This window comes from Perognathus longimembris, chromosome 10 (genome assembly GCF_023159225.1).
Source record: "Perognathus longimembris pacificus isolate PPM17 chromosome 10, ASM2315922v1, whole genome shotgun sequence".
In the NCBI taxonomy this organism is placed as follows: domain Eukaryota; kingdom Metazoa; phylum Chordata; class Mammalia; order Rodentia; family Heteromyidae; genus Perognathus; species Perognathus longimembris.
The window spans coordinates 68,397,428-68,424,620 of NC_063170.1; the positions used below are offsets into that span (position 1 = coordinate 68,397,428).

General features: G+C 60.3%; 1 protein-coding gene across 2 annotated transcripts in view; it reads right to left on the bottom strand.

The window, feature by feature from the left end:
• Positions 1-26,121, bottom strand: part of Atp2b2 (ATPase plasma membrane Ca2+ transporting 2) — a 118,716-nt gene extending 92,595 nt beyond the window's left edge. For both annotated transcript variants that reach the window (XM_048356234.1, XM_048356233.1), the window contains exon 1: positions 26,077-26,121. The gene's annotated coding sequence lies outside the window, so the exon portion shown is untranslated. The remainder of the gene's footprint in view (positions 1-26,076) is intronic.
• Positions 26,122-27,193: the final 1,072 nt, after the last annotated feature.

The following is a 27,193-nucleotide window of genomic DNA, read 5'->3' on the forward strand; positions in this document are numbered from 1 at the left end:
GTTCAAGCCCCGGGACCGGCAAAGAAAGAAAAAGCACAGTTATCCAATCATCTGGTAGTTTAGCCTTTTGTGTGTGTGTGTGTATGTGTAATAGGATTTGAACTCAGGGCCTTGTGCTTGGCAAGAAAACACGACCAGTTAAGCCATACTCCCTTGCTTTAAGTTTTATTTTTGTTAATTTTTTTTTCCTTTTTGCAGTACTGGATTTGAACTCGGGGCCTCTCATTCGTAGGCAGGTACTCTTGTCACCTGAGCCCTACCCGAGCTGTTTCTTTAATTTAATAATTGTGTGTGTGTAAGATATTGCTTTTCTTTTGTCTGGAACGTACTTGGCTTGGGACTACGATCTTCCTACCCGTGCCTTGCCAGTTATTTCTCCCCAGGTTGGCCCGAAGCAGCATCGTCCAATTGCTGGAATTAAACCTGAGAGCTGCTCCAAGGTGCAGTTTTGAAGAAATGGTTGAGCTGTTTCCCAGAGTGGCTGTCCCCCCGTAAGTTCTTGCCAATCCCGTGGCGTCTCCCCGAATCCTCGTCAGTCTTCGGCGATGGGGCTGTTTACTGTCACCGGTGCCCTCCTCGGCGGTGTCTCTCCACTGTGCTTTTGGGTTGCATAGCCCCAGCCACGAACAACAGAACCTCTTCCCACGGGTTCTCCGCCATCTGCCTTCCCTCTTCAGACAACGGTGCCTATGTCTTTTGTTCATCTTCTAATTGGATTCTTTCTTTTTTCTTCTTTTTTTTTCCTTTGAGGGAGTGGGGTTGGACCTCAGGGCCTTGAACTTGACAGGTGTGTGCTCTACTGCTTGAGCCACACTGCCTGCCTGCCCACCCTTCCTCCCTCCCTCCCTCTCTCCCTCTCTCCCTCCCTCCCTCCCTCCCTTTCTTCCTCTCTCCCTCTCTCCCTCCCTCCCTCCCTGCCCCCTCTCCCTCTCTTGCTTTATTTAAAAAAAAATTATTTCTTTTGTTGGTCCAAGATCAGAACTTGAACTCGGTACCTGACCCTTTCGCTCATTGGGTGGTGCTCTACCAACGGAGTCATGTTCCCAACCCTACTTTATTTAAGACAATTTATAGTCTAGCACACATTTCCGGATAGTTGGGTGACCGGCATCTGCCACCAGGTAGGGTTTTCTTTTTTAAAAAATTGGTTGAGATGGTCTCTCACTAACAGTTTGCTCTGGCCAGCTTTGAACCACACGCCTCTCTGTCTCCTGAGTAGCCGGGATTGCAGGCAGGAGGTACACCATGTTTGACTTGGACAATCATTTTCCTGTGCAAGCTACCAGCACTCTGTCAGATTTCTGTCGTGTATAAATATTTTCTCCCCCTCTGTACAGCTCATCTTTCCATCTTTCCATCCTCTTGAAAGGTTGTAGGCTTGGGTTTCTCCCCCCTCTCTTCCTCCCTCCATCCCTCCCTCCTTCTCCCCCCTCCCCCCTTTCTTGTGAGAACCTAACATGAACGCTACTGGTCCTGTGGATTGCGTGTCTGATGTCCCACTTAGGAACTTGGCTTCTTCCTACGTCCTGAAGATTCTTCCTTTTACTTTTGCTCTAGAAATCCTACAGTTTCACCTTTTGCATGAAGTCCGGGGTCCACCTGGGGTTCATAGGAGGTGGGAGGCTTTGGCTTGAGTCACAGGACCGCCGCCAGGACTCAGCGCGCCCGTGACGGAACCGGCGGTGGCGGGCCGGATGGGGGGTCTGGGTGACGGCAGAGGGGACCACGCACCGCACGGCGGTCCCGGGAGACACGGGAGCCGCAGGGCACGGACACGGAGCCGGCGCGGGGCAGACGCCACCCACCCCAGCTGCTGGCAGAACCGGGCCCGGCCCACTGCTCCTTCGGCAGAGCCGCTGGCCTTCGGTCCCGGGGCCCCTGAAGGAGGAGCCGGCGACGGCCGTGGGAAGAAGGGACCGGTGTGCAGCCTGCAGCGGTGGAGGGAACTTTCCAGAGCAGGCCGGGCCAGGCCAGGCTGCCAGACGCATGCACTGAGCTTCCGTGCGGGCACCCGTGTGGTGGAGACAGGGCCAGAGGTCCCGTCCCCAACGGGGACAGCGGCCACCACCATCTTGGCTTCCAAAACACCGGGCCTTTGTTTTCGATGCTTCACCCACATACGCTGACCTTTCGTGGCCACCCACTGGCAATCAAAGCGTTAGGGAGGGACATCCTGTCACGGACGCGCGTAGTGAGAAAGACACCGTCCCTTCTGTGATGGAAACCAGAGTTCAAACAGGGCGCCCGTGGCTCGCACCTGAAATCCTGTTCAGGAGGCTGAGATCTGGGGAGCATGGTTCAAAACCAGCCTGGACAGGAAAGTCCTTGAGACCCTAATCTCTAATGAGACACCAAAAAAGTCAGAAGAGGAGCTGTGGCTCAAGTGGTAGAGCACAAAAAGCTCAGGGACAGAGCCCAGGCCCTGAGTTCAAGCCCCAGGATGGACACACAGGTGCACACACACACACACACACACACACACACACACACACGTCAGAGTTCAAACCTCCAGTCCAGCACGTAGAATTGTTCACAATTGTTTGACTTCCAAAAGGACACACTGTGTTGCATGCACCTGCTCCACTGCCTTCAATTCTGGGTGCTACAGGGGCGGGGGGGGGGGCTGCCCCAGCCGGCCTGGTCTTCCCCACCCCCTCAGAGCGGGCCATGGGGTGGGAGCCGGGCGCGGTGCCTCTCTTGAACAATGCCGAGGGTTACGTAAGGAGCAGCGCGGGCCGGAGCCGGCTGGCTTTCTGTGACACTGATTCTGAACAATGTCGGGGGTTGCGTAAGGCCCCTCCCCAGCTCGCCCTGGGCCCGGGGCTGGCCACCGCGCTGCTCTGGCGGAAGGGCACACCCTTCGCGGCCCGCTTGGTGACTCACCAGGGCCGGGCGGCCCTGGGTGGGGAGTCTCTCAGGCAGCAGCGGGGGTTGGGGGGGGGACAGCTTTGCCCCGGTGGGGCTGGGAAGAGAGGCGAGGAGGGAACCCTGCTCCCCCCTGCTCCTTCCAGCCCACACTCGAAGCAATATGGTCCACCCCCATTTCCCAGCGCAGACACAGAGGCGGGGAGCTGGCTGCACCCCGTCCCGGGCTTCCGGGGCTCTGCAATGGCCAGGACACTCCCAAATCCGTATCTCAGGTCAGGTGTGCGGGCAGGCGGACGGGGGAAACTGAGGAACCAATGGCTGGACCGTGGAAGCCTGTGGGCTTCTAAGACAGGTTTTCCAGAATAGCACCACGCACGAAGCAGGGCTGGATGCTCTCCCCCCCCCCCCCTCCAGCCCCCCTCCCGGGGTGTCCTGAAGCAGCCAGTAAGGAGGCGAAGCCCCAGCCCGGGAGCAATGACCGTGTCTCATTGCCTCATTTCCCCAGAACCTAGCTCCAGGCCTGGAACTGAATACTGGGCAAAGTATTCAAGGTTTATTCAGGATTGGGGACGAGGGCAGAGGGCAGAGGGCAGAGGGCAGAGGGCAGAGCGCAGGGCGCGGTCCAGGGCTGGCAGTGGCCTGAGAGGTGGGGGCCCAGAAAACAGATCTAGCCGAGGACCTTGCTGAGGATGACAAGGACAGTTGTAGCAAAGGACGCCGTGTCACAGAAGGATGGCAGGATCTAGGGACAGATCCTTCCTCCAGGCTCCTGCTCTGCTCAGGCCTAAGGAAAGCGCCAGAGGGCGGAGCCTGATGACAGCTCCAGAGGGCGGAGCCCGATGACAGCTCCAGAGGGCGGAGCCCGATGACAGCTCCAGAGGGCGGAGCCTGATGAGAGCTTCAGAGGGGCAGCCTGATGACAGCTCCAGTGGGCGGAGCCTGATGACAGCTCCAGTGGGCAGAGCCTAAGGACAGCTCCAGTGGGCAGAGCCTGATGACAGCTCCAGTGGGCGGAGCCTGATGACAGCTCCAGTGGGCGGAGCCTGATGACAGCTCCAGTGGGCGGAGCCTGATGAGAGCTTCAGAGGGGCAGCCTGATGAGAGCTCCAGTGGGCGGAGCCTGATGAGAGCTCCAGTGGGCGGAGCCTGATGACAGCTCCAGTGGGCGGAGCCTGATGACAGCTCCAGTGGGCAGAGCCTGATGACAGCTCCAGTGGGCGGAGCCTGATGACAGCTCCAGTGGGCGGAGCCTGATGACAGCTCCAGTGGGCGGAGCCTGATGACAGCTCCAGTGGGCGGAGCCTGGTGTAGGAACCTGGTGTAGGAGCTGGGGGGATGAAGCACTTGTGGAGAGAATCTGAAGTTTCTGCCGGGCAGGCGGGCACCCCTGGGCGCCTGGGCTGGTTACTAAGGGCCTGAGCGGTTGCTAAGCGGCCTTCGGACCTCATGAGGGGCCATTGTCAGGGCTCAGTAAGCTGCCTGAGTGACGCTCCCCACCTCTCCGATCCGGGGTCTCCGCGGCTCTGGGAAAGGAGCAGCGGTTGCAGTGGGCAGAGCCAGGAGGGGGCACTTTTGGGGTACAGTGGTGGGGTGCGGGAAGGCACCGGGTCCGGGCACAAGGGAGCAGTCATGCTGCCCGCGTCGCTGTCCAGGCCCCCAAACCCACACAGAGCTGACGAGCGAGGGCTTCCCACGCCTCCCACGGATGCCAGGGCCTCCCCGCGGGGTGGTGCACCCAAGCCCAGACCCACGGCTACCCTGCCGCGCCCCGTGCAGAGGGGGGATGGACGCTGCCCGAGGTGAAGCCTGTCACCGCAGCCGCGGGGTCGCCATCTGGGGCCTGGCCTCCGGAAACAAGATCCATCAACAAAAGCCGGAGATTGTACCGGAAAATAGCCGACAGCCCCACAGGGCTAAAGATGTGCCTCAGAGGGCTGAGCACCTGCCTAGCAAACGTAAGGCCCTGGGTTCAACTTGAAATTACCTACTAGCACCCCTCCCCTCCCAAAAAGGAGCTATCTGGGATAACTGCAGCCTGATAGAATCACAGGGTTCTTTGGAAGTAAGAACAAAAGGCAGAATAATGGGTACAGCGGTGCAGGAAGGAGGGGGCGGGGAAGAGAGCAGGAGAGAATTGCAGTCTCTACCCCTGGATCCAGCTGTGCCTGAAGTCCATCACCCCTGGCACTTTTCAGTCACACATGCCAATCCATTCCCTTTTAGGTGTCAGGTGGGTTGAATCATTTCTAACAATACCAGTCTTGACTGGAATAGCTCACGGTCTTCTTGGAACAATAGAAAGAGGGGGTGCTAGAACTCAGAGGAAAACAAAAAGAACTACAAGCTAGGAGTGAGGGAGGGGGGGAAGAGGAGGAAAGGGGAGAGGAAGGAGAGTAACAGAAGGTAGCCCCGCACCCCCCCAGGAGTGAGGCCACCTGCTCCCGTCACCTCCTCTGCTATTTATATACCTCGGGCTCCCAACATAACTTCACACCTGTTATTCTTGCCCTTCAAATAGGAATTTGTTTTCCAACATTTTAGAGCTGCTTATCTTCCTCCCCGGGGCGGGGCAGTCAGACGAGCAATGCTAACTGCAACGGGAGTGAGGCTCCGTGGACAAGGTGGGGTGCCCGCGCGTCCCGTGGCACCTCGGGGGCGTGGCTCAGGGGGGGTCTCTGGGGTGCGGTGACCCACGCTCAGCTCAGCCCGCACCGTCCAGCTTAGCCCCTGAGCCTGCTCTTGGTAGCTCCATTGCCCCAGGAGCTCAGGGGTGGTGCCGTTTCCAGACAAGATGATTTAGGGGTGCAGCAGGAGTCCAAGCGCCGCCCCACGCGGTCCCCCTCTGGCCTCCGCGCACAGCCACGAGGAGACAGTGGTTGTGATCTCGGGGTGCCGCGGTCCGCCCCGAGGGGCGCGTGCGGGCTTTGATCCGGGTGCACGCCACTGCGACTTCCCGCTTCAAATGCAGCCGGCAATTTGCACAAAAAGAAGTCTGCCCTGTGGGGCTAATGAGTGGGGATCGGCGGAACGCGGGCGGCTGAGCGAGCCAGGCAAAGCCACGCGGAGCCGGAGCCCTGTACAATTACAGGTCCCCCAGGGCCGGCGCCGGAACCTCAGGGCTGGGCTCTGCCGGGTCCCGTGTTGCCTGGGATGGCGGGGGACAAAGAGCCCAAGGACTGGCCCCCGGGAGAGACGGAGCCGGCCAGGGGCTCCACGAAGATGCCGGCCAGCGACGTGGACCATGTGTGGGCAGGGATCTGAAACCCAGAGCCCGTGGCGGGGCCCTCTTCCGAGCTGCTAGACTTCCGCAGTGGAAAAGCACCTCCATGGCCTCGGGTGCAGAGCGGATCCAATCCCTGCCCCAGTCCTGGTGGGGAGGCTCCACATCCCACAGCTGGCCTCCCTTCAGCATCCTCCCTGGCACAAGACTGGTGCCGGCCTCAGGACCTTTGTACATACTGCCTCTTCTGCCTCCACCCCCTTCTCCCTCGCAGAGCCTGACCTTCCGGGTCTCTGCTGCAGTGGGGCCCTGCCCTCTCGTAAGTGCACTCATGTGCTCTGTCCCTGGGTAACAGAACTGTACCCGGGGTAGTCTAGTATCCTGATCTGTTCCACGGTTGGATGAACTCCTGCCTCCCCCACGGGGTGGGCAGCTCCTGGGTGCAGAGACCACCTCTCCTGCGGTCAGCTGCCTTTGCACAGGAGGGCGGGAGGAGGCTGGGTGGTCGGACACGCTGGGCCAGAGTGAGGCGGTGGCTACTGAGCACTAAGGGTGCGGGCCATGGCTGATGGAACCCCAGCGGCCTCTGAGGTGTGGCCGCCCAGTCTCAGATGCGGGGACAGGAATGGAATCTGTCACCCGAGGTTCTCATTGCCCCCATTTCTCACATGAAGACGCCGAGGTCTCTGCAAGCAGCAGTCGGGATTCGAACCCAGTGCGACGGAACTTCTGCGAAACCCCAGCGAGAAGACAACATCGGGGTTCTTACAGAGCCATTCTGGGTCTCGTCTCAGCCCAAGGCTCAGAGCCCCAGCTGGGTTACCCGAATCCAAAGGACCAGACTCTAAGAAGCAGACCCACATCCACTCAGCCCTAGGGGACCGATCAGTAGCACCCAGGGGTGGCGTTCTGCTGCTGCAAATGCCTGGGCCCCGGGTGGCCCCTGCTCTTCTGTTTCCCACACGTTCAGTTCCTCGGAGTGAAATCCCTGGAGTGACCTCTCCTTTCCCGTGGGCGTTGCTGGTGGGTGGCTCTCACCCGGCGTGTCCAGCCCTTTCCAGAGGCGACGCTGGCCAGCACACATCATTTCAACGGGGTGGGCCTCCTCGGGGTGATGTACAAGATGAGCTGCAGGAGAGTTGTTGGCGTCCACGGAGAATGACCAGCCCCTCCTCGACACAGTCTCTGCTCACGCTGAGAAGCAGGCGAGGTTCCGCCAGGGGACTGTGTGCCCCTGGCATTACATTGGCTTTTAAAATAGGAACTGTTCTTTGTGAAGCTCTGAACAGAGTGACATAAAGCCTTCTGTGGATTTCCTCGATGGCTTTCCCCTCAGAAGTCCTGGGATGGGCTCTCAGCCTCTGCGCCATCCAGGCTGTCACTCACATCGTGAAAGGATGTGCTTGGCACTGCCGGCTGAGGTGGGCTGGCTGGACTCTGCAGGGTCGGGCCCACAGCACCCTTGTCCCTGCCCCTGGCTACTGCGATGCCCAGATGGCTCCTGCACCCCGAGATGGGAGCAGCGACAGCGAGAGCCAGGCAGGGCCCCTCTCCCTGCAGCAGGCCCTCCTGACATCGTGGAGTCGCCGAACTGGCCTCTCATCCTGGCCACCACTAAGCCAAGCCTCCTGAAGGACAGAGGGCTCTTCTGGAGTTCAGGGACTGAGTGTGGCAGAGAAGGTGGTGGCTTTTTGCTCATGAGCCCTGAGGTGGTCCAATTGAGAGGCCTGGGGGAAGTCTGCCGGCCTCTCTGAGCCTCAGTTTCCGGAATCCTCACCCGGGCAGAATAACATTGCTTGTGCGGGGAGGCGGTCAAACCATCCTTGCCTTTGCTAATCCTGACTTTGATTGGCGCTCTCGGAAGAGGCCCCAAGCTGGGAGCTGGCCCACCTGGCTTTGCAATTCCAGGCCCTCAATCGTCAGTCATGTGGCCTCCAGAGGAGCTTGGCCTTTCTGAGTCTGTTTCCTCCCCTGTGAACTGGAGATGAGGTGCTTCCTCCCTAACGGTGGAGAGGTTTTCATGAGGAAATCCAAGTGACACACCTCCCAGGGGAGCGTCACCCAGGGACATCCTGCAGGGAATGCCCTCTCTTCCTATTGCCCTGGGGTCTACCTACCAATGATCAAGGGATGCACAAAGCTGGTGCTGGGCCTGGGCCTGCTTGGTCAACCAGGTCCATCAGGGCTTTAGGGAACCAGGGCCTTCCCAGCAGGCCGGGCCGGAGCAATACTGGTTCTACTTGTTGCACCTGAGACAAGGGAAGACTTGTGAGTGGCTCCGTGATCTCCCCCATAATTAAGGCTGGGCTAAGAAGGCAGGCTCCCCCTCCCCCTGAGGACACATCATCTGATCACAAAGGCTGGCTTCATCGTGTTGCACAACGACCTGGCACACATCAGTCCCCACTGGAGTCCAGCCCCAGGCTGCCACAGCTGACAGTCGTGGTCTCCCTGAACCCCTAACGCAGTGTCCCCTTCTCCACAACCCCCAGCCCTCCGCAGCCTGCTGTCCTGCCCCACGGGGGCTGCAAAGGGCCACCTTGCTCACAGGAGACGCCCGGCTCCCTAACTCTTAGAAATGACAGGTTTCTAGGACCAACCAAAGCCCTTGTGGAGAGCTGGGGTTAAATATAAAAAGTTCTGGGTCAGCGAGCTGGCCAACTTGTTTCCATTGATCCTAGGTACCAGGTGAAATGGGAGAGATTGCTTTGCATTTCAGCTGTTCTAAGAGCCCACAGTGGACTACTAGGTGTAGGAGAGGGGGTGTTCTGGAAGTTTCTTCAAGCTGGAGCTACCCCAGGTGAGGAAGAAAGAATATTCTGGAGATGGACTTGGCATTCATGTCTGCTGCCCCGTGATATCCTGGGGGTCTCCAACTTCCCCAGGAGGGTGGAAGCTGGGAATTTCTTTATCTGGAGCCAGGAGGAGCCCTCGGTGAACTAGGGCAGGAGGAGTCCCTGGTGAGCTAAGAGTAAGAGAGGTACCCAGTGGGCTAAGGTGGGAGTAAGTGGCCTACATCTCAGGCCCTGGGACTGTGGGAGCTCAGTGCTCCCTTAGGGCCAGGGAGCCAGGGTCCCTCCGAGCCTCTAGCAGCAGAGCTCCTGGAGACGGTCCTGGGCCAGCTGGGTGGCGTGGAGAAAGCGTCTTGTGAGTAAAGTCTGGGGGGGACATGGGCACAGGGCAAACAGCTTGGCAGACAGGAGGACGGCCAGTGAGGCTGGGCTGCAGTGTCTGCTCAGCTAGCGGCGCTGAACTCCGGCTAAAGCTTGGTTTGGGCTTTGGATGACCCAGGACCGTGGTCCGCATGGAGGTGCGAGGCAGGGGCTCGCTGCTCCAGTCCTGGATGGGTTCATACCCCAAACAAGTGCGCATGGCTGGGCTCCTTCTCTGTCCTCAGTCCGGGGACTTCCCAGTGCACGACAGCCCGTTCTCCGAGGCCGGCGTTAGTCATCTCTGAAGTGGGGGGGGGGGGTGGACGATGAGATGGACGCGACTTCTAACGTGACTTTGCCACGCATTTCCCCGTTCCTGGGATTTCCCCAGTGGCCGCGCCACTCGCTTTGCCCATCAGAGCAGAGGGCTACCAGACCTCAGTAAGCATGGTGGGTTTCCATCGCCCCCCGGTTTCTACAAGAGCTTGCTGGCCCTAGGTGGTGGCTTGGGGAGGAAGAAAACCAGGCCGGCTGAGCCAGCCCCAGGCCACCCACGGTCAGCAAAGACGTGCCTACTGCGGAATTGTGGCTAAGACTGTGGTTGTCTGTATGGTTACGGGCACCATCGTGGTTGTCAAGTACACGAGGATCAGAGCCATAGGGAGGAAGGGTCAGAGGTGACAGCCCACAAGGCCCTCAGGGGGGAGATATGAAAGGCAGCGATGGCCGAAGGCATGTAACACCACCTAGAGATGGCTAGCACGATAAACTTCAGGCCATGCATCTCTTACCATGATTTAATGCTTCCTCCCCCCGCCCCCCCACCCAGCAGCACTGCCCGGCACAGGAGAAGGCTCGATCAATGTTAGCAACGATTGGAAGGCTAGAAGAGCCCCGGAAGGGGCAAACTCCAAGTCCCCCAGCGGGAGGGGTGCTGACATGCACGAGTGGGTAAGTCTGTAGGACAGAGCCCCACTCCTCCGACTCCCGCAGACTGCGAGAGGAAGGGGCGGAGCCAAGCTGGTGAGGAGACCAAGGCCAGCCTGCAGGCCGAGCCCTTCACTCCCATTCCCTCATTGTGGGAAACTGCCGCTCAGAGAGGCCACACCGGGCCCCTGGGTAACTTCACGGCGGGTCCACGCTTGCGTTCTGTGTTGACTCCTAACTCAGTGCTCTTCCTGTTCCCCCAGACAGGGACGCCACAGACACTTGCACACGGCGTGTGTGTGTGTGTGTGTGTGTGTGTGTGTGTGTATTCCAGCCACACACACACACCCCACACACACTAAGCCATCCCCTGCCTGCGGCTTCTTTTAACACAGCAATAACGAAGGAAGATTGCTTTCTGCCTTTAAAAAAAAAAAAAAAGAGTAAACTAAGCCAAATACATTTCTGCACAGAATCTTTAGTTTTGGACAGGGTTAATTAAAAGGAAAAAAAAAAAACCTCTTACACATTAAAAGGCCAATGTGATTACTGCTGCACATTAAGGATGAGATGAATAATTGATTGAAATGCCTGTTAATTGCTTCCGGAATGCGTGATTTTTGCTGCTGGTATGGACGAGCTATTCCTATTTGGAAATCAGACACCGCCTGCCCTGGAAGTGACTCCCCGGGGGGCTGAGACCCACCTCTGGGTCACGTCTGCCCGCCCGGGCTCCGTCCACTGCGCACCACGCCACCTGTGCTCGCAGGAAGCTTGTTAACGCACATTTCTATCTCGCCTGGGCTTTGATCTGCCGGCCGGGGAATCTGCATTGCTAGGCTTGGTCAGAGTCTCGCCTGCCCCAACTGCTGTTTGGAGCCACGCAGAAGGGTGTGCAGTTTGCACGGTGTGTCCCCTTTCTGGGGTGCTCTGAGGCCCTCCCACACAAGCCATCAGAAATCAGCCAGTCCGTCCATCACAGGCCTTCTGCCACTGGGCCCCGCCATGGGCTCAGCCAACATGGCCTCTGTGAGGCCTCGTTGTGCAAACCAGACCCCCTTCCCCTCGGCCCCATCCCGTCAGTCTCTTGTACAAATCCCACAGCCGTGTTCGTTTTTTTAGAACACATGCGTTCAAGTCCTCTTTGCTCCCCGGGTCTTCTCGCAACCTGGCCTTTTTGGGTGCAGCCTTGCATCCCTGAGATATTAACGAATTACCTGGTGGCCTTTGGAAGTTACTGCTGCTTCCTGCACGGGCTCTGTGCCCCCCAAGTTCTTCTTCTTATCCGCTTTAGTCCCCGTTTCTCTCAGACCACGGAACAGACGTCTGCCAAGTCCGGTGCTGTCTGTTTCCACGTGACGGCGTGGGGTGGCATGGGCCCTGTGTGCCGGCTTCCCGGGGGGTGGTGGTGGTGCTGAGCTTGGCCCTGGGGGTCTCCTTGGGGTCCCCCTGGGGGCCAGTGATGTTCTGCAGGGCAGATGCATCCGGCTCCCGGCCTGCAGGGCCCTGTCTGGGATCTTCCTGGGCTCCTGAGCCGCTGGGCATCTCCAGAGCGGGGCGAGGGCTCTTCCCGCGTGACATTTTCCCTTCCACATGCTTTCCTTGCCCACCCCAGCCCTCCTGCCAAGGTCCCGTGGAGGCTCCCTCCCTCCCTGGCAGGTCTTCAGGGCGACTGTCATCATAACATCCCAGGGTTCTTCAGGCTTCTCTGTAGACATCCGACTTACAGAGTCTGGGGGACCGACAGACGCGGGCTCTGCCTTCAAGGGCGTTTTAAGATGAAATTAGGTCACGAGGGGAAGGAATGTAGCAAAGTTGGCAGTGTTCATTTGAAAGTAATCAGGGATCAGCAGGTGGAGGCAGGGAGAATGGACTCCTGGGGGGGGTCTCCGGGGAGGACAGGGAGGGGACAGGCAGGGGGATGCAGAGGAGAGGGGGCGAGCAGAGCAGGGGGGTTTCTGGGGCAGGGGGGCCATGCCGCAGGGGCAGGTGTGAGCCCAGGCCCGGCTCAGGCCCACAGGGTTGGGACACAGACCCTCTGGTCTGCAGTAACGCAGCGGTTCTCCCTACGAGGAGCTGGAGGGAAGGGGGAGACGAGGCGGGCATCCCCAGTGGGGCCCACATGAAATCACGGCCATAGGAGAGTCCCGGGAAGAGCACAGAGCAGGCGCCAAAGCCAGACAAGGCTGACGGTGGCCAGGAGCAGAGCACACACTCATACACACATACACACACACACACCATGACACACACATGCCTGCACATGTGGCGCACACACAATTGTGTACACATACCCTCTCACACACCCACGCATATCCACCTATCCATCCAGCCATGCACGCACACACCCAAGCGGGCCCACACCCATAAGTACACACATATCACAAACACGCCAGCGTCCACATGTGCACGCACAGATGTGCGCACGCAGTCACGCGCACGCACACACACACACACAGTTGGCAAAGCTCAGAGCCAAAGGCGACGCGTAAGCGCATGTGTCAAGGTCATCTGTGGAAGAGGTCGCGTGGCTGGGGCCACGAGTGGCCGGCAGGGGGGAGGGAGGGGGCGCGGGACAGGTTTGCGGGAACGGAGGGAAGGAAGTGCGAGGAGCCCAGCCAGGAGCCTGGAGGAGGGCGAACTCAGAGGAAGCTGTACGGGGAGCAAGTCCCTCGTTTGTGGAGGGAACGGGAAACGCAGGGAGTTCCGTCTGGGCTTTGCGTGTGTGTGGCCCGAGTCCATGGAGAATTCCAGAAGCAAGGGAGTGGCTGACGGAGGAAGATGTGGCTGGCATTGGGTGCTGGTCAGAGTACCTGAGGCAGGCAGGCGGGGAAGGGCCTAGAAGGAGGGGACTCCCTGGGGAAGGGGGGCAGGAACTGGAGCCCCAAACAGCTGCCAGGCTGACTCTAGGTGGGTGGTTCTGACTTCGGAAGCTGCGAAGCCACTTGAAATCGGTTTGGTGCCTAGGGGTGCATGACCCTCAGCGAGCTTGTGGGGGGGGGTGGACCAGCTCCTTCCCCCCGTACGATGACAGGGGGTGGCTCCCAGCTACCAGGAACCGAGTCTCATCCGGGGCAAGGGGCTCTCGCTCAGGCTGCCCGAACCCCGGAGCCCCGGCACGGGCGGGTGTGTCCTGCTGTCTGGCGCCGAGTGGCTGCTCTGCTCCCAGGCCGTGGTATTTGGGGGTCTGGGTGGGGGGCGGCCTGGCCTCACGCAGCGGGCCTTCCCGGGGCTTGGCTGCGTCCTTGGCTCCAGGCGTTCCCGGGCGCGTCCGTCGGGGCAGGCCGACCTCAGCGTGCAGCGGTGAATTTCAAGCCATGGAGGGGTGACGCTCTTGTACCCAAGTGTGCCCACACACCCGTGGGGTCCCCATTCCCTGGAGCCCGGCGGATTCCGTCCCAGGTCTGAGGAATCTTCACCTGGGCTAAACGACAACGTGACAACGCCACCCAGGAGGGGCCCGTAGGCCAGACTTCCAGGGCGTCCTTCTGTCTGTGAGCAGGGTGGAGAGGGGCGGTGGCCATCCTGGCGTCCCTGCGGAACTCGCCGCAGAGCGCTGCCAGGAGCGAGGACTTGGGGGTCCCCCTTGCCGTCTCAATCCCCAGGCACCAGCGGGGGACCCAGAGCTGGGCGGAGGGGACCAGGAGCCCCACGGAGCCCCGGCGCCCCCGGCATCTGTGGGGACGGCAGAGCCTTGGGGACGAGGACTGCGGGAGGGCCGCGGAGTGCAGGCCGTGTCCCGCCGGCTCACGAGAGCGCCGTCTCTGCCGGCAGCCCCGCCTGCCTTCCCGGCAGTGCCGGGGGGGGGGGGGGGGGGGAACGGGGCGCCATGCCATGGGACTTCGCATCAGATCGGGAGCCCACGGGCCAAGAGCCTGGCTCACGGGCACCATTTCACATTTGGAAAGCATTTACACATCCTGAGTCTGTCCAGAGCAGACGGCAGCCCCCCGACGGCGGTCAGGGCCCTGCGAGCTTTTGCTCTGTTGCCAGAAGCCATGCGATTCAGGGCAAGGGTGGCGGAGCCCCCGCTTCTGCCCACCGGAAATGGATAGAACTGCACACCCCCTGGAGTGACCACGGTGAAAAAGACTGGCCCTGCCAAGTGTCAGCAAGGAGCTCTCCGGCGTTGCTGGCACTGTGTGAAACGGGGGAGCCATTTTGGAAGCGGAAGTTTGGAATAAAGATGAACTCACCCCGATCCTAAGGTACAAACATCCCATTCCAAGCAAGAAAAAAAAAAAAGCTACGCAGAGCCTCGCGCACAGGTGTCTATAAAGACCTAAGTCACGGCAGCCTAATTGTGAATAACCAGTGTTCTCACTCACAGGATGAATGACTGGAGATGTAGCCATGAAATGAGAGACTGTCCCGCACAGCGGTGGGCCGGCCGCACGCCGGACCACACGGTCACGTACCCGATACATGCCGCACTGCGTACCGTGCCTTTAATTCAGGACGTGGGTGCTGTCTCTGAGCTTTTTCACTCGAGGCTGGCACCCTATCACTTGAGCCGCAATGCCACTCCCAGTTTTTTGGTGGTTAACTGGAGACAGGAGTCTCATGGATTTATCTCCCCAGGCTGGCTTTGAACTGTGACCCTCAGATCTCAGCCTCCCAAGAAGCTGGGATTGCAGGCGTGAACACCAGCCCCAGCCCACCTTCTTACCTTTGGGCCCCTCTCCTCCCAACCTCTTCCCCCTCCCCTTGCTGTCTGCTTTGTTCCTCAGGCCTGGGACCTGGGACAGGGTGAGAACTTCCTTTTCTCTGACCTTTTACACCATCTCAGAGGTAATACAAAAAAAGAAAAAAAGCCACTCCACAGAGCAAACTAAGGCAAAAACGCTGCATCTGGGCCAGATCAAGCTGCCATCTGTTACTGTAAATTAAGTCTTATTTGAACACCGTTATGAGCATCCATTCCCACATATCCATGTGCTCTTGTGTTTGTGTACAAGAGCAGAGGTTCATGGCTGAAACGAAAGGCATCCAAATGGCTAGACCTAAAGTACCGACCACGCTGATCTACAAGAGGCATCTGTGGACCTCGGTCCCCAGTGCAAGTTTACACACCTTTTCCCGTCACACCGCCACACCACGCCCACTTTTCAGATGTGGAGACGGAAGCTCAGCGAGGCTGGGGCTTGTCCAGCCTCGTGCAGCCAGTAGCCCCGTGCGGATGCTAACTGCAAACACCAGCAAGCCCAGGCGTCTGGCTGGTAGGGGCTTCGGGGAAAAGGCAAACGGGGCAGAGGAGCTCTGGAAGGCTCCAGGAAGAGGTAGAATCCGCACTGAGTCATTCGGGGAGAAGTGCCAGCTCGCAGCCGGAAGGGTGAGATGAAGAGGTTTGGAAGAACTTGCATAGGGGAGAGCCAGCTGGGCAGACCAGATAAGTGGGACCCAGGGGGGCATGAGCCAGCTAGGGGTGGCTGGCCCTTCACTGGGCCCACCTAAACCTTCTGTGGGAGGGCGGCCAAGCTTGAGGAAGGAAAGGCAACAAGAGATCCCTGCCCAGGCATTGCAAAAAAAAGAACATGGCGAGAGTGGGCAGCTTTAGGCGGAGCAGGCCACAGTGTGGGCAAAATCTCCCCCACCCCCACCCAAACCAGGGCGCCGGCCGTCCGGAGTCGGCTGAGCACTGTGACTGTGGTGCCTCAGTTTCCTCAGCTGTGCAATGGAAAGCCCGTGAGCTCAGGCACGGGTTCAAGGCGCCCATGTTTGCGATGGCACCAAACGGCGCCTGGCACGGAGCACCGCTAGGAAGGGTTTGTTAGGTAAATAGAGAACACAAATCAGATACAACTTCAGCAAATACCAGCTCCCAACTTTTTCTCCTCCAGCGATTCCCACACGGTGCGGAACCCGCACAGTGTGGTTAATTTAAACACGGCGGAGCGCGGCGGGGCTGAGCGGCATTTCAATGAACAGAAACCTTATTTTTAACCAGACACACTTTGCCATTTGCACAAACGTTTAAAAATACCTTTCCTGTTTCGAAGCAGCCTTGTGCTGCGGGGAGGAGCCCTCGGTCTGGGCGGGGGGCACCCGGGCTTCGGGGTGCTGGCCGGGGCTGTCTTAGAGCTGGCTCGCACGCCCGGAGCTGGGACCCGGGCAGAGACGGCAGTCACGGATCCAAGCCTAGGTTGGCAGCTGCCTGTCTGTCTGCTCCTTTCCGGAGGGAGGGGCTTCAGAGAGGGACTCAACTCCTCCCTTGGGGCCTGACCCCCGCCTCCCATGGACTTCTGTGGGGAGGGGGCCTCAGCCACACCCTCCCACAAGCACCCCTGGATACTGAGTGGATGTTCTTCTACTTCCCTCACACACGAGTCAGGTCTGCTTTCTGCCCCGCTGCCTCTTGCCCCCCGCCCCCACAACAGCACTTCCGTTTACTTCTGCCCCCTTTAAATGGGGTTCAGCGCAGCACCGGATGCCTCTGTCAGATCAGGGAGACATTGCAAACTCAGTTTTATTTTGAAAAGGAAAGGAAAGGAAGGTCACCTACACGCTCACCCTAACTCCACGAGTCTTCACTGGGAGTGTGCAAAGCTCGGGCTGTGAGGCCCCGTTAGGGGTGTGGTATTAGAAACCGGATGAGGGGGGTTATGTTGTTCACAAGCCCCGGAGGAGGCCGAGCCGGGCACTGAACCGCTTCCGAGGGACCCCGGGATCGGCCCTGCTGTGGACAGTGCTGTGGTTGAGGACGGAGCACCTGTTGGCTGAGCACCCGTTTCTGTTCTGGTTCTCTCACTGCTTTAGTTAATTCCCGCAGATAGAAAGAGAGGCACCCTTGCCCCATTTCTCTGGTGAGGGAGGCTGACTTGCGCCAAAGTTCACACTCAGACCCACTCTATCCCAAAGGCAGTTATTTCCCCACGCTCTCCTTCCCCATCCAGACGTGACCCTGCCCACCAACTGGGCCGCCAGGGCCATCAGACACCACCACACACACACTAAGACAACCACCACCTTCCAGGAACCCTGGCTGTTCAGGACCCTGGAGAGCTCCAAGCAGCCACTCCACCCCGATTGGCTGATGGATGCCGACCTCAGCGCGGTCCCAGGCTCTGATAGGCCCGTTCTGGACAGTGCCCTCCCTCTCCATCGAGGAAGTCATGGAAGGGCTATCTCCTGTCTCTTCTGGGCCTTTAGTTATGGAGTTCTGTCAGCTGTCTGGGGCCGAGTTGGGAGGGGGTGGGGCGGGAGAGTTTTGGATCCAACAACTTCACAACAGCCTTGGGAGCCCAGTCTTAACCCACTGGAAAGATAAGGGAACAGAGGCTCCAAAATAGATGACCCATGCAAGGCCACACACTCAGCGCTGAACTGCATTCACACTGGCGATCACTGCAAACTTTCCAGGGCTCAGATGGAGAGACCCTACCACGCCCCATTAGACTGTTCCGGTTTTAAGATTTCATTTTAATACTGGTGCTTGGAAATCTTGCTCCAAGAGCCAAACAAGTAGACATGAGCGGTCTATTACCATTCCTAGATTCACACTTCAATCGCTGATCAACAGCCACGGCTATCTGTGCAGCAGAACACAATTCTGCTCCCTCCCATAGCCTGCCGGGCTCCTCCTGGACTGGACTGGCCACTGCCCAGTGCTCTGACCTCATCCCCTGCAGGCTCCCACCTCCCCTCACCCCCACGCTGCTCCCTGAAGCCACTATGCGGTTTCCTGGCTCGGCTCTGCGCCGGGAGCCTCTCCTCTACCAGGCCTGAGCGCAGCTGTCCTCACCGCTTACGCAGTGGCAGCAAGCATTGGTTTGGGCCAGTCTCTCCTTGGTGCCCTTGAGGGAGGTGCCAAGGCTTGGAGAGCAAGGGTGTTGAACGCGGGTCCGGAGCCAGGGTCCTGCCCTGCCCCATCGCGGCAGTAACCCAAGAGCCCGCAGCTCTCCAAAGAGGAGCCAGCCGCACACAGCACTGTGGACGCCACCTCACTCTGTCCCTGGAGACGAGAACTACAGCCCAGGAGCCGGGACGCACACGGCCAAGGAAACCGCAGCCCCTCGTGCGGTTCTACGGGGAGCGGAGAGGGTGCCGGTGGGCGGGGCCCCCCGCTCGCTCGCCAGGGAGATTCTCAGCCGGTCTGGGCATATGGCGCGCACTCACAAACACGGGCACACAGTCACACACTCACAGACACACGCACACTCACACACACACATACTGACCTACAAATAGACATACACCTGTGCAGGCACATACACATGAACGTGTACTGACACACAGACACACACACTGACACGTGGGCACAGTATACACTCAGACACACATGGGCACACACGGGCCCATACAGACGCACGTCCACACTGCCATACACACCGACCACACATAATCACACACATTCTGACACACTAACGCACACTCAGACACACATCGTCGTGGGACCGCTCGCCAGCCCCGCCAGCCTCAGGACTCAATCAGGGAAAGAGAGAGGCATCCAGGAAGAGCTGTAGGGGGTCAGGACCCAGCGGTGAAGTCACCCCAATATCGGCCTCAGCTCCCTGGATCAGAGGCTTTGCTTTCTAGGGCCTTGAACCTGCAGAATGTATGCACTCTACTGCATTTTCAGGTGGCCCGGGGCGCGTACCTAGGCCAGGGGAGACGGAGTTCTGTCCTCACGCAGCCTCTGACCCTGGGGTGGGGGTGGGGCAGAGCCAATGAGGCCCACGTCACCTCCGGTTCACAAGTGAGTGGAGGTGGCCCAGATACCAGGCTTCCTGGAAGAGGAGAACTTGAGCGGCAGAGTCCGGGGGACACGGGACGTGGCAGGGAGGCCTCTGGGTTTGGGTTCTGTCTGTGTGGCTTTGCTGAGCCGAGGTGCTGGCTCTATACAAAGATGCAGCAGGAGGCCCGGGTGGGAGGTGGTGTCAGAAGGGCCGGGGTGAGGCTGGGTGGTAGAGTAAGAAACCCTGGCACTGCTAATCGAAAGGAATAATAACAGTGACAGTGCTAGGGCCCCCCTGCTGCCGCCCGGGGAGTGACCAGGTAAAGCCGTCATTCCATCTGGCTGCCTGAGCCCTTGTGGGTCTGTGTGACCCCTCAGACCCCTCTTCCACAATGTGCCCTGAAGATGAGACTCCCCCCACCCCCAGGGCCCGAGGAAGGCTGGCACCTCCTTGGCACTGAGCACTAACCAGTGCACAGGCCCCTGGCCCGTCTCTGGCTCACTGTTTTCTGGCCGAATGAGGACCCAGATATGGAACTTGGGGGCCCTCTGCGGTGCCCCTCAGCCCAGTCCAGAGCAGAGGCCAGGGCGGCCTGCTCTGCCCCAGCCCCAGCGACCCCGGATTTCATTAAAATGGAATCACCGCTCACCAAGGAGGCGAGGGGCAAACAAAAGGCTCTTTCACTCCAGGACAGCTCCACTTACAGGCCTGGCTGTGGATTTACTCCAATTCCACCCTCCAAACAGGGTGGCCGCTGGGGTCCCCGCCCACCTCCCTCCCTGCCCCTGGTCAGCTAACTGCATGACCGCTGCTGGGCCAGGGGCCTCTTCGGTCTGCACGCACCATCCTCGGCCCGAGGGTGCTGCCTTCGCCGCAGAGGTGAGCAGGGAGGCGCGAGGGGGGGCGGGGGGAGGCTGGGCTGGAATGAGGGAGTGACCTCAGACGGCAGAGCTGGGCAGAGCAGGGCTGAGCAGAGCAGAGCTGAGAGGGGCCCAGGGCAGTGGCTAGGTCCACACTTGCTTCCTCACCCTGCAGCTAAGCACCCCAGACCTTCGCCCTGCCCTCAAACATCACCCCAGGTTCCAAGATCTGGGGAGGCCCTGAGATCCTCTCACGGTGCTCCCAGAGGTCATGCCTGGACCCGAGTGTAAGATCAGTCACTCCAGAAACAGCCAGAATCAGCACAGACAGGGGTGACGGAGATCCTACCTCTGCCTGAGCACCCGACACTGCGCACGCGCACCCTGCTGGACACGCACACAGTGCTGGACACGCACAATGTTAGACGCACACACCTGGAGAGCTCCAGTCCAAGGGGCCCAGCTCGTGATCCTAGCCATTCCCCCCACACCCCATGGTCCCCCGCAGGCTTCCCGCTATGGCTCTCCCCCCGCCCCCCACCGCATCTGTCACGGACGCCCGCTTCACACCAGGGATGTGACCCTCACCGTGAGTGACATCGTCTCAGGTCCTGTCAGCCAAGAGGTCCCCTGGTCACTCGGCACACGCTGACCCCCGGCCCCCGCCTCCCAGGAGAAAGGGGGAGCTGGCCGGCTTCCCTTCATTTCTCTGGCTCTGCCTGGTCTTGGGCACACAGCTCATTAATATGAGATTAAAGGGATTAGGGGCGCTGCCCCCCGCCAAGTATCCCAGGGCGAACTTGGGGCCGAGTAGTGAAGGTGCCTCAGGTATGTCCTCCCTCAGCACGTGGGCGGGGGACACGGCGTGGCCCGCTCCCCGCTCCTGCTGAGTGGGGCGGAAGCCTGGAACGCCGGCCGCCCTCCCCGGCTCTCAGAGCAAGCCTCCCGCAAGGCCAGCCGGGAGAACCGGGCCCCGCATCCTCGAACGTTCCTTTGTGTTGATGTTGATGCGGACTTTCTATTTACAACAGGCAAGATCATGTCCCGTGTATGTTGCATAATTGAAAAAAAAAAAAGAAAAGCAATCCAGCTGGGCGTCAGCGGCTCACTTCGGGAATCCCAGCTACGCAGGAGGCTGAGAGCTGAGGATCACGGTTCAAAGCCAGCCCAGGTGGACAAATCCCTAAGGCTTGTAGCTCCAGTGAAGCAGCGAAAAACTCCAACGCAAAACAAAAACAAAACCAGAGGTGGAGGTGTGTCTCAAGTGGTGGAGTGGCAACCTTGAGTGAGAAAGTCAAGTGAGAGTGTGAGGCCCTACGTCCAAACCCGTTACACACACACACACACACACTGCAATCCAGAAAAAAGAAATGGTACGCGGATGCAAAGCCGTCAATAAGCGTGTAGCCGGGATGGGCTCGGGGGTGGCGCGTGCGCCTGGCGTGGTCCATCCCCTACCAAAGAGGGGGCTCACGCCTACAATCCCAGCTACTCAGGAGGCTGAGATCTGAGGATCACGGTTCAAAGCCAGCCCGGGCAGGAAATTTCATGAGACCCTTATCTCCAAATTAACCTCAAAAAGCAGGAAACGGAGCCGTGGCCCCAGGGGTGGTAGAGCGCTCGCCTTGAACACCAAAGCTCGGGGACAGGGCTCAGGCCCCGAGTTCAAGCCTCAGGACTGGCAGGAGTAAAATAAAGGAATAGATCAACAACCGGGTGACGTGCCCCTCTGCACTCTGCCCGGCCCGGGGACTCGATGGCGGGGGACGGGGGGCGCGCATGGGGGCAATGCCATGGAGAAGTCACGTCCCCAGAACCCACAGTCACCGCCTGGGCACCCCGCCAGCCCCCTCCCGAGCCCCCCGCTCGTGGAAACCCCCTGTCATCTACCCACAAGCCACGGTGACTCCATCACCCACCCCGTCACCCCCCCCCCCAGCCTCCCCGATCCCACTCCACAAATCCCGAGGGACAGCCTTCTCCTGGGGGGGAGGGGTCCCCACTCACACGTCTTTACGATCACAGGCACCCCCAGCTCCAAGGTCTTCTCCCCCCCCACCCCCACCAGTTCCACCTCCTCTGAGAGCGAGCGAGAGCGGCCTGGGTGACACAGCTCTCCCGGTGTCTCCGGCAGCCTCCGCGGGGCTCCGCCAAGCCTGCCGCCACCCCGTCACGTCCCTCGTGCCCAGAGCCCTTTGCAGGCACTTGCATAACATCTTGGCTGCCTTTTGGCCGCCCCCACCAAGAACTCCTACTCATCCTTCAGGAGCCAACCGCCAGGGCCCTGCCGTCCCCGCCGCTCGCGCCCGGAAGCCCCGCCGGCCTCTCCCGGCTGGGCCGACGACCCTCGCCTGGCCCACGCATTTAGGCAGCTGTCCCCCCCCCACCCCCCGACCAGCAAGGTGGCAAGGCGAGGGGCACTTCCGGGTAGAGGCTGTACCCCATCCTGCCCGAACCCCAGATGCCTTGCAGAGAGCCTGGCACCCCCCCAAGGCCCCGGGAAGACGCTGGCGGGGACTGGAGGAAGGAGCCGGGGCTGTTCGGGGAAGTCCCGTAACTGTCCAGCTCTGGGTGTGAGCCAGCAGCCACCTTCCGGGTACCTGGGGGTGGGGTGGGGGGGGGATGGGCAGAGTCACCCGGAAGGTGAGAACGGCGGCTTCCTCCTGGGTCGCTGCCTGCCCCTCGGCTGTTTATTCCTCAGGCCCCAACCCACCACCACCGGGTGTTCGGGGCCGGCTGGGCGGGGGCCAGAGTCACCTGTGCCCTGGGCTCGGGGCGATGAGTGTGGGGGGGGGTGTCCCCGCCTGATGGAGTGAGTGGGCTCTGGCTTTCAAGGCACCAGCTCTGAGCTTGTCTAGCGGCCACCGTGGCCTGACTTCAAGGGGGGGGAGGGGCAGGCGTACCCCGGAGTCATGCGCCACCCCCTCATCTCACCCCTGTCCACAGGTCACAGGCATTTCCCACTACTTTCGGAAGCACACGGGCCTTGGTGTAGCCGGAAACCATTACCACGTTGCTGCGTGATTTTTCTCCTTCTACCATCCACCCGTCAAAATCACCCAGGACCTAAACCACCGGTGGATTCGTGGCGCCGGGCGGATAGAAGAACAGGTGTAGACAGACTCGACATGGCCCCACCCAGAACGCCACACACCCTGCCGTGTCTCCCACCGGCTGCTAACTGGAGATTCAATCTGCTTGGCTTTATCTGCCTACCCTGGCTTCGAACTGCGATCCTCAGATCTCAACCTTCCCAGTAGCTGGGATTACAGGCGTGAGCCACCTGCACCGGACCCCAAACGCCATGGGGAGGATTGAATGAGAGAACACATTTCAGTGCCCATGTGACCCTCGGGGACAAAACTGCACACAAATGACGGCAGCGGCAGGCGCTGTCACTACGCCAACCCACGTAGCACCGACGGCTCCCATCTCTCCCATGGTCCTTAGCTCAGAGCTGGGCGTGGGTGGCTCCCACCCAGCCCCTCCGGAGGCTGGCCCCCCACTAGCGCCTCTGTCCCCTTACCAGTGACCCCAACCATGGTCCCATCCAGTTGACTTAAGACTCCTCCCCTCCTCCCTCTAAAGACACTGAGCTTGTCCCTCCCCCCCTGCCCTCCCCCCCCCCCCCGCCATGCCTGGGGGACACGTGCTCTCTCTGTTGCCTTACAACAAACGGTCACCCACCCTTCTCCCCGATGCCGCCCACTTCCCGGGCATCGGTCCTGCCCCGTGGCTATCCACATGTCTGTGTGCTGTCCCCTCCCCTCCCCCGGCTCCCCGGGGCTCTGATTTGTGTCTCATGAGTGACCCGAGGTGCCCCCACCCGAGTCCTGGACACCCACTTTCCTCACATCCAGCCCCCCCCCCATTGTCCGAGGCTCCTCTAGATGGCACCCCCTCCCCATTATATAAGGAAGAGGGAGACTGGCAGCGGTTCCTGGGAGGACAAGACTCAATTCCCGGAATTTTCCAAGTGGACTGGGGGCATAGCTCCGTGGTGAAGTGTTTGCCTTGAGCTCAGTCCCCAGCACCGGGGAGACCCACACAAAACCACCAGCACCAGCACCGCGCCTGGGCACCGGAGTCAGCCTGACTCCCGGGTACGGACATTTTCCCCAAGGTCTCCCCTACCAGCCGGGGTTGTAGGAACCCCTGGATTTGCCGGAGGGGTGAGGGGCTGGGGGAGTGGGGGACTCGCGTGTGATGAGCCTCTGGTTGGAGACAGTCGTCGCGGGGGCTTGGCTCTGCCTTTGAACTTGCAGGACCTGTGCTAGCTCCTGCTGCCAGTGCTCCGCCGGAATCCATGACCCTGCATTGGTCCCCTTCCCTCTTCTCTCCTGCCCGAGAGTGGGGTGCAGCGGCCCGGCTTTCCCTCTGCTAGAACACAGTCGCTCCTCATCTCCCTGGCCTCTCGCTTCTGCCCTGCGACCTGCTTCACCACACCCCCCTCTACTCAGACCCATGCCGCCCCACCCACCTGCCGGTGCCTCCTCTGCCCTCCCCGGACACCCCAAGAGGAACCTTAGGTCACACCCATGCCCACTAGCTCACTACCCTTCTCCCCACGAAGCACCCCATCCTAAAACGGGTGGGGGCGTCCCAAGGGTGAGTGTGCCAGCCACTGCAGCCGTCCTGGGTGTGGCTCAATCCGGAGCTGAATAACGGAACACGTCACCCCGTCTCTGAGACCCGGGGCCGTCCCTAGGAAGGATGCCGCTGTGTAACGGTTCCGCTGCCTCTTGGTGCCCGGTGCCGTCCAGATGGCCACGAGAACCATTTATTGACACAGATGCGGAATAATCACCAAGGAACCGCAGAAGGGCTGTGCCATTTGTAAGTGTGAGCTAGAGCCGTGTAAAGAGGCCACCTTCGTGGGTAGCAGAGACACGGAAAGCCCCAAGGCAGACTCGCGGACACAGCTGGGAAAACAGCCCGGAACACAGACCAAAGACTCGGGGAGCAGCGCTGAGTCGCACAAGAAACCCGACGGCGAGGAAGCAGATTCAGTCGGTCAGCCCCACTATTTCCACTTGGCACACTAGGGTTTGAACTCGAGACCTTGTGCGTGCTAGGCAGGTGCTCTACTCCTTGAGCCTCACACCAGCTCCTTTGCTTTACTGATTTTTTTCCAGACAGCCTCTTGCTTTTGCCTGGGGTCAGGCTTGGACTATGATCTTCCTACCTCTGCCTCGGTGGAGTTGGGGGGGTGAGGCACTCCTTCTGGTTTGTTCTCTGAGATGAGATGCCACTAACTTTTGTTTTGCTTTGTTTGTTTTTGCCCAGGCTGACCTCTAGCAATCCTACTGTTCTCCCATTCCCAAGTAGCTGGGATTATAGGTAGGAGCGACAGTGCCTGGCCTGTGTGTTCCCCCGCCCCCTACTTATTTAGAAAAATACAATTTATCTTGGCAGATGGCCTTTTTCTTTAACACCGAAATAGAACAATTTCCCCTTACAGCCTTAAAACTTCAGCACAATGGCCGCCTGGAACTTCTCCATGTCCTGGGCACTCATGGTGCTTCCTGGTGTAACCAGAACACATGACATCACAACCAACATCCTCGTGGACACGTCTCTGTGCCCATCTTGGGCAGCGGCCTTCGGGCGGCTTTCCTGGAAGTGGAGTTACCAGCCGCTCCCAGGCTGCAGGAGGAAGTTCTGCACTAGCCCTACAACTTTCTCCTTACAGCACTTTCTGACCACGCCGTGAGAGCGTCTTGGGCTCCGTGTCATCATTTCAAATATCTTTTGTTGAAAGAAAAAGAAAGAAGAAAACCTGGGTTACCTCACCCAAGTCAGCACACGAACAGGACGCCACCTCTGGCTAACACGAAGGAACCCCAGGAAGGGAAGGCCGTGGCCTGGTTGTTTTTTTTTTAAATCACACTATGGAAAGGGGCCCCGTTTTACAGATGGAGAAACGGAGGCACAACGTGGCAGGGCAGGTCACCCCCTCGCCCATGACCACACACAGAACACGAGGATGGAGCCGTCAGGGGTGACATTCAGGGCTGCCTGGTCCCGGAGCCCGTTACCCACAAGCCTTTGTTTAAAAGCAGGCGCTCTGCAGCCTCGGGAAGCGAGGGTCCAGGCCGCAGGCCCAGGCCTCTCCCGGGCCGGCTCGGAGCGGCCGCTAAGCTCCCGGGAACCCACACGCCGTGGGTACGACCGCCACGCGACCCGCAAGCCGCACGCCGCGCTGCGTCCCAAAGACACGTTTCCCAGCCAGCTTCTCTACTGACAGACCGCCTCCCCGAAGGAGAGCAGGCACGGGCAGCTTCCAGGTCCGGCGACGGTGAGACCCAGTGGGAAATAAGCCCCGGCGACAGACGGTCTCCCCCAGGATGGCGGCACCCCCATCTCCCACTCACCTGCCTCTTCTGCCGTCCTCACCGCACGCGCCGGGTGTGGGGCCCCTAGGAGGAAACAAGAGCAGAAGGGCACGTCAAGGCCTCGTTCTTCCCGCCCCGCGGCCTGGCGCTCAGGGCTTCCGTCCTGGCCGGCCCGGGCTTCCAGTTAAGTGGGTGAACCAAGCCTCCGTTCTCAGAAGCGGGAGGTTCTGGGCAGAAGCCGGGCTTTCTGGCCCCTCCTGGAAGCTGTCCGCCTCTGAGCCGCCTACCCGCAGCATGGCGCCTGCCACGTCCCCGGGCTCTCCGTACCCCCTGCACCTGCCCCGCTCCCGGGGAGCCGGAATCCACTGCCCCCACTGGGCCCACGCCTGCTTCCCTGGGGGACCCCCCACCACCCACCCCTCCCCGGGAGATCTGAGGGTCCAGGGCCGGCCTGTCCCCCCAGAGGTCCACTCAGACTGCAGGGTGTCTGGCTCGGGGGACCCCCCCCTCCACGGGGGGCCCTGCTGCTTGAGGAGGGTTTGGTGCACCCCAATCCTGAAGGGGCCAAAAGGGGAACTGGGTTCCAGACTCAAGCCCCCCCCCCATAGTAGCTGTCCTCTGTGGCCAGGCGGGTGGGCAGCCTGGCCACAGCGAGCTTAAGAGGATGGGCAGGGAGAGCGAGCACCCTAATACCCCCACCACCCCAGAACCCGCTAGAACGCCCCATGTGGGCAGATCAAACGGTGAGGGGTTCTGTGGGGCAGCCAGCCCTACTGCTACCTACAGCACACAGCAGGCTAGAGGAGGGCGGAGGGCGGAGGGCGGAGGGCGGAGGGCGGAGGGCGGAGGGCGGAGGGCGGAGGGCGGAGGGCGGAGGGCGGAGGGCGGAGGGCGGGCCTCCAGGGACACACAGCAGGTATCTGGCTCGGCAGAGCGGCGGCGGCGGCCTGGGCCCCGTTCCCCGCACCCACAAGCTCCGTTCTCAGGCCGCAGGCCCAGTGTCTGCGCTGGCTGGACTGCGCCGGCGCTCACCGCGGGTCCCGGGCCGGCCCTGCTCTTCCGGCCCCCACACCCCACGTGCCCTCCCTCCTTCGGCCAACCCTCCCGGCCGGGGACAAGGCGGTCGGTCGGACTTGCGGTGCTCAGAGCCACCTCC